The following is a 6,704-nucleotide window of genomic DNA, read 5'->3' as shown; positions in this document are numbered from 1 at the left end:
GTTCAGCCTATCAAATAATATTTGAGAATTATACCATCTCCATTAGAATTGGCCAAGTAAGACTTTGAGATTGAAAGAAAACAATGGAAAAGAACTATGCAAAAGCTGGAAGAGGAAGCGTACCATAAAGAAATCGAAATAGACATCCATAAAGGATGAGCAAATCAAGTCAGCAAAGTTGAAAAGCAGCTCAGGCTAGATTTCAACGATCTCGAGTCATCCTACCAGCAGATGGTAAATATTCAAATTACAGAAGGTTCGAGTAAACAAGCATTGACGGGTGTGAAAAGAAAAGCTGAAGAAGGCAAAAAAGAGCTCAAACAAAGTAAGCACCAGGTCAAGATACTTTTCAAAGAAAAGAAGACATTAGAGCAACTGTTATTGGAAAATCAAGCCCACAACCATAAATTAAAAAGCAAGATCGTAAGGTTGGAAACTACAATACAAAGTGCCTCAGGAGTTAGAAGCCTGAGAAAACAAGTAAATGAACTGGAGGCTAAGGTTCAGGATCTTTAGAGAAAGGCAAATCAACTACCTATTGTCCCTTATGAAGGAATTTTGCAATAGCGCTATCATTGAGAACGTGCCCAATGGAAAGTCAAGCAAAAAGATGATCTTATTGCAAAAATATTTGGAGTAAGCTCAGGGAGTGGCACAATATCTGGTGGACTTAGCATATGAAGCCACTAATTTAAGTGAAGAATTAGAGCCATAAACCGAATAAGCTCATAAGGTCTTTGAGTTACGTGAGCACATATAGCTGTTAGGAGAAGTTGCTCAGATGTATCTGTGATGTTTTATTTGTACTATGTTTTAAAGCTTTGTAATAAAACTTTGTTTTAGTATAAAAGTTGTTCTAAATGAATCATTTCAATATCAACACCTTGCATTTTACATATTGTGCATAAACATTTTTTAACATTTGACATTATATTTTTCATACTTGTTAATAAGCATCCATATTTATTAAAAGGGGTTTTTTCTTTTTCAAAGAATAATGGACACCTATAAGCATCCATACAATACCAGAAAAAGGGTAATGGATGACAAGATCGCTCAAATTGAAAAGAATCAGCTTGAGATGCAAGAGATTTTAAGAAAGCCCAGGAAGAAATGCATGAACAATTGATAAAGTCCCAGAATGATATGATGGAAAAATTTGCAAGTATATTACAAAGGAGAAGTATGGACTAAACTAATACCCCAACTGTTGGTACTTTCACTGAAGAACCTTTGTACCCTCCAGACCTTGCAACACCTCATGTTAAGGCCCAGTCAGGAAAAGTAAACATAAACTTATCCAGTGCTTCTATAAACCAACAACAAGTTGAGAGTGTTCCAGACTTCGATCAAGAAGAAAAGAAAGAATCAATCAAACAATTGGAACAACTAATGGAATAAATTAGAGTCATGAAAGAAGGTTCAAGTGTATATGGAATTGAAGCTAAAGAGTTGAGTTTAGTACATGATTTGGTATTACCACCTAAGTTTAAGATCTTAGATTTTGAAAATTTTGATGGTATGAAATGTCCTTCAACCCATATTACAATGTTTTGCATGAAAATGACGGGTTATATAGGGAATGATCAACTCCTGATCCATTGTTTCCAGGAAAGTTTAACAGGTTAACCCATCCGATGATATAACCAATTAAGTAGAGCTCATATTAATTCTTTGAAAGATTTGGCTAAATCTTTTCTGGAACAATATAACCATGTGAAGGATATAAGACCTAATCGAATGGTATTGCAGAACATAAAAAAGAAATTTAATGAAAGTTTTGGGCATTATGCCCAGAGATGAAGGGACATAGCTGTACAAGTACATCCACCCATGGAAGAAGATAAAACAAATGTGCTATTTGTGAACACTTTAAAAGCTCATTTCTTTACTCACCTCATAGGAAATTCTTTTAAGAGCTTTGCTGATATAGTCACAGCATGTGAAATGATTGAAATGACAGTTAAGAATGAGAAACTTGAAAGTGGTGAACCTAGCAAGAAGCCATTAATGAAAAAGAAAGAGAGCAATATAAATGACGCAAGGAAATATGAGTCCAATAATATTACTGTGTCACGACCTCAAAACATTGGATCTTCTACACAAAACTCTGCCAAACAAGGAACAAGAGAACCAAGGATAGAAAGAGAGAGACCTCAGTTTGACCCAATTCCTATGACATACAAGGAGTTATACCAGATATCACCCTATCATGTATCACCCATACAACCTTCATATCCTAAGTGGTACAATGATAACTTGCAATGTGAGTATCATGCAGGGGCTCGCGGACATTCTATAGAAAACTGCATCACATTCAAAAGAATTGTTCAAAGCCTGAGAACAAAGAATATCATAAATTTTGGTGATAAAGAGAAACCGAATATGGCTCAAAATCCGTTGCCAAATTACATAGGAGCTGGAATCAATGTAGTTATAGAGGAAAAAAGAAACCAAGTGATAAGGCAAGTTAGTGAAGTAAAATCACCTATGTTTTGGGTATGAGCTCAAATGATCAAAGTTGGTTTGCTGAAATCCAATTTGCCAGCAGAACGACTAAATTATGGAAATGTATGTCATCATCATGGTTGCAAGGGACATGTCATACAATAATGTCCGGATTTTTTGGGCTTTGGTACAAAAGACGATGGATGACAAGGAAATATAATTTTTCAAGGAAATACCAGAAGAGGAGGCAAAGGATATTTGTGCCTCTGAAGGATCATCTAGAGAGGTTTACAACTCTAATCATCCTCTAATTATCACACCAAGGACTCATATATCATATAAGAAAGCTCCAATGGTGCTCATCACTTCTCCATCCTCGTTCCCTGTTCCCTTATAAAGATAACAAGAAAGTACCTTTGAAATATGACTGTAAACGGGAGGAAATGAAAATGAAGAAGTACATGAAGTTAGACATTTTACCAGAAGTGGAAGATGTTATTCAAAGGAACCCGAGAAGCAAGGTCCGGTTGATAAAGGGAAAAAGGTTAAATTTCAACTGAAAGATAATGAAATTGTCATCAATGAACCAGTAACTGAAAAGGAAGTTGTAGAATTCTTGAAGTTTCTCAAACATAGTGAATACAATATTATTGAACAGTTGCACAAACTTCCAACTCGTGTATCATTCGTATCACTTCTATTAAGCTCCGAAGCACATCAAAATTCTTTGTTAAAAGTGTTAAATCAAACTTTTGTGCCAAAAGAATTGCCTGTAAATAAATTGGATAGGCTGATTGTAAACATACAGGCTGACAATTTCCTTTCTTTTTCTGAAGATGAAATTCCTTCTGAGATGAGTGGTAGCCCTAAAGCTCTGCACATCACGGTTAAGTGCAAATGACATATTCTATCTCAAGTGTTAGTAGATAATGACTCAGCTTTGAACGTAATGCCATTAGTGACTGAACCAAGAAAGAAGTATTGAGAAAGATCAACATTCCCTTAACTATTGGTCCAGCCACATATGAGATAGAATTCATTGTAATGGATATTATACCCAATTACAATTGCTTGCTGAGAAGACCCTAGATTCACCAAGTAGGGGCAGTTTCATCCACGCTACACCAAAAGGTAAAATTTGTAATAGATAGTAGGTCGATATGTCTTAATGCTGAAGAAGATATCATTGTTTTAGTCTCTACCACTATTCCATATGTCTAGTTGGATAAAGAAGCTATTGAGTGTTCTTTCAAATCATTGGATTTTGTCAATGCCACATTTGTAGCCAAGGGCAAAAGGATGCCTAAGCCAAAAATTTCGAACTGTACAAAAATGGGACTCAGATTGACTCTAGGAAAATGAGAAAAAACTGGAAAAGGATTAGGAAATTATTTGCAAGGACCAGTTTTTCCTATCTCCAAGAAAGATAGATTTGGTATGGGATATCAGCCGACCATAAAAGAGAAACATAGGGGCATTAGAAAAAGTCAAGAATTGAGAAAAGCAAAGTTACCTGGAGAAGACCTCACATGGGAGCCGATGATTTTTCTACCATTGAATGATATTTTGTGTCTGGAGGACATGTTTTTCAAAAGAATCAGCAAAGCAAAGGGCTGATCATTGAAGATGTTTTGAAGGAAATGAATATCAATGTCATATCAGATGATGAATTTGTAGAGAATAAAGTTATGGGAATTTACCCCGCATCATCAGACTTTGAGTTAAATAATTGGACTGTGGAAGAATTACCTATAGTTTTCAAGTCTTTTTAAGAGTAATACACCAGAACTTTCACTGTTTTTCTATACCCTGGGGCAATAGCTTGATTTTGCGTAAAGGGTTAAACTATGTGTTTTTCTTTTTTTCAATAAAAGATGCATTAGTTCCAAATGACAATCATGTTTAAGTACATTTTCATGATTATATATATACTCTTGTTTATTTTCCTTTCAGGAACTCAAATATCAATGACATAGATGCTGATGATACTGACCCGGAAGTTGATTTCGAGCAGCCTATGTGTCCTGAGGAAGTTGAGGGTTATGATAATGGTGAAGAATGTGATTTACCTTTCGAGCTTTTAAAAATGGTGGAAAATGATGATAAACAAATTCTACCTCATAAGGAACCTATTGAGATTTTGAATTTAGGGACTAATGTGGATAAGAAGAAGGTTAAAATTGGTACCACTTTATCTAATAAAGGGTGACAGAATTGAATTGAATTGTTGCAAAAGTAAAAAGATGTATTTTCTTGGTCATATGAGGACATGCCAGGATTGGATATAGAATTGGTAGTACATAAGCTACCAATAAGACCAGAATGTAAGCCAGTACAACAAAAGCTGATAAGAATGAAACCCAAAATTTTACTCAAGGTCAAAGAAGAAGTAAAAAAACAATTCGATATTGGGTTTCTTAAAGTGGCTAAGTACTTTGAATGGGTAGCAAATATTGTCCATGTATCAAAGAGTGATGGTAAGGTCCGATTGTGTATTGATTATAAAGATCTTAATAGAGCTAGTCTAAAGGATAATTTTCCTTTACCACGCATAGACACGTAGGTGGATAACACTGCTAAGAATTCTCTATTTTCATTTATGGATGGTTTCTTTGGCTATAACCAAATCAGAATGCACCATGATGATATGGAAAAACAACATTTGTCACATTGTGGGGAACTTTTTGTTATAAAGTAATGTCATTTGGATTAAAGATTGCAGGGGTAACATATCAAATGGCTATGGTAACATTATTTCACGACATGATGCATAAAGAAATAGAAGTTTATGTCGATGATATGATTGTCAGAACCAAGTCAGAGGAGGAACACGTCAAGAATTTGAGGAAGCTTTTCCAAAGATTAAGGAAATGTCAGTAAAAGCTTAACCCCAATAAATGCACATTCGGGGTGACATCTGGAAAACTCTTGGGATTTGTCGTGAGCCAACAAAATTGAAATGGAACTAGATAAAGTCAAAGCTATTCAAGATTTTCCACCCCCACGAACACAAAAAGAGGTTCGAGGATTTTTGGGTAGACTAAATTATATAGCTCGATTTATTTCACAACTAACTGAGAAATGTGATCCTATTTTTCGCCTCCTTAGAAAGAGTGATTCTGGGACATGGAATAAAAAATGTCAAGAAGCTTTTGAGACAGTTAAGAAATATTTGTTGAGTACTCCAATCTTGGTACCACTTGTCCCGGAGAAACCTTTAATTCTTTATTTATCGGTCTGGGAAAATTCAATGGGGTGTGTATTAGGACATCATGATCAAACTGAGAAAAAAGAGAGAGCTATTTATTATCTCAATAAGAAGTTTACTGAATGCAAAACTAGATATCCTCTAATTGAAAATTTATGTTGTGCTTTGGTATGGACCACTAGAAGGCTTAGGCAGTACATGTTATATCACACTATATGACTTATATCCAGATTTAATCCTTTGAAGTATCTGATGGATGTACCAGCATTATCTGGAAGATTAGCTCGTTGGAAAATTTTGTCGTCAGAATTTGACATCCAACATGTCAGTCAAAAAGTAGTAAAAGGAAGTGCAATAGCTGAATTTATTGTAAGTAGGACTTCTCAAGAATATGAGCCAATAGGTTTTGATTTTCCTGATGAGGATTTGATGGCAATTTTAGTGGAAAAATCAGTTACATCCACTAATGAATATTGGAAGTTGACTCTTGATGGTGCTTCGAATGCTTTGGGGTATGGAATTGGGGTAATTTTAGTCTCACCAGAAGGGGAACATTATTCGCTTACCAACCGACTTAATTTTAATTGCACAAATAATATGTCTGAGTATAAAGAATGTATTTTGGGTCTTAGAGCTATTACCGAACGTAAAGTAAAAATGGTCAAGGTATATGGGGATTCAACTCTAGTAACTTTCAATTACCTTCCCAGTGAAGAAAATCAAATGGCAGATGCCTTGGCAACTTTGGCAGTCACATTTAAGGCAGATGAATATTTGATCATGATGCCTATTGAAATGCAGGTTTATGAATATTCAGCTCATTGTTTTAACATTGAAGAGGAAGAAGAGCAGAAACCTTGGTATTATGATATCTTGCAATATATAAGATATCAGAGTTATCCTGAACAAGCAACCGAAAATGATAAGCGAACTATCAGAAGAATGGCATCGGGGTATGTACTTGATGGCAAAGTCTTGTACAAAAAGAGCATGGATCAAGTCCTATTGAGATGTGCAGACACCAAAGAAGCCAAAACAATTCTTGAAG

Source organism: Hibiscus syriacus, unplaced genomic scaffold (genome assembly GCF_006381635.1).
Source record: "Hibiscus syriacus cultivar Baekdansim isolate YM2019G1 unplaced genomic scaffold, ASM638163v2 tig00116971_pilon, whole genome shotgun sequence".
Taxonomy (NCBI): domain Eukaryota; kingdom Viridiplantae; phylum Streptophyta; class Magnoliopsida; order Malvales; family Malvaceae; genus Hibiscus; species Hibiscus syriacus.
This window is presented reverse-complemented; position numbering follows the sequence as displayed.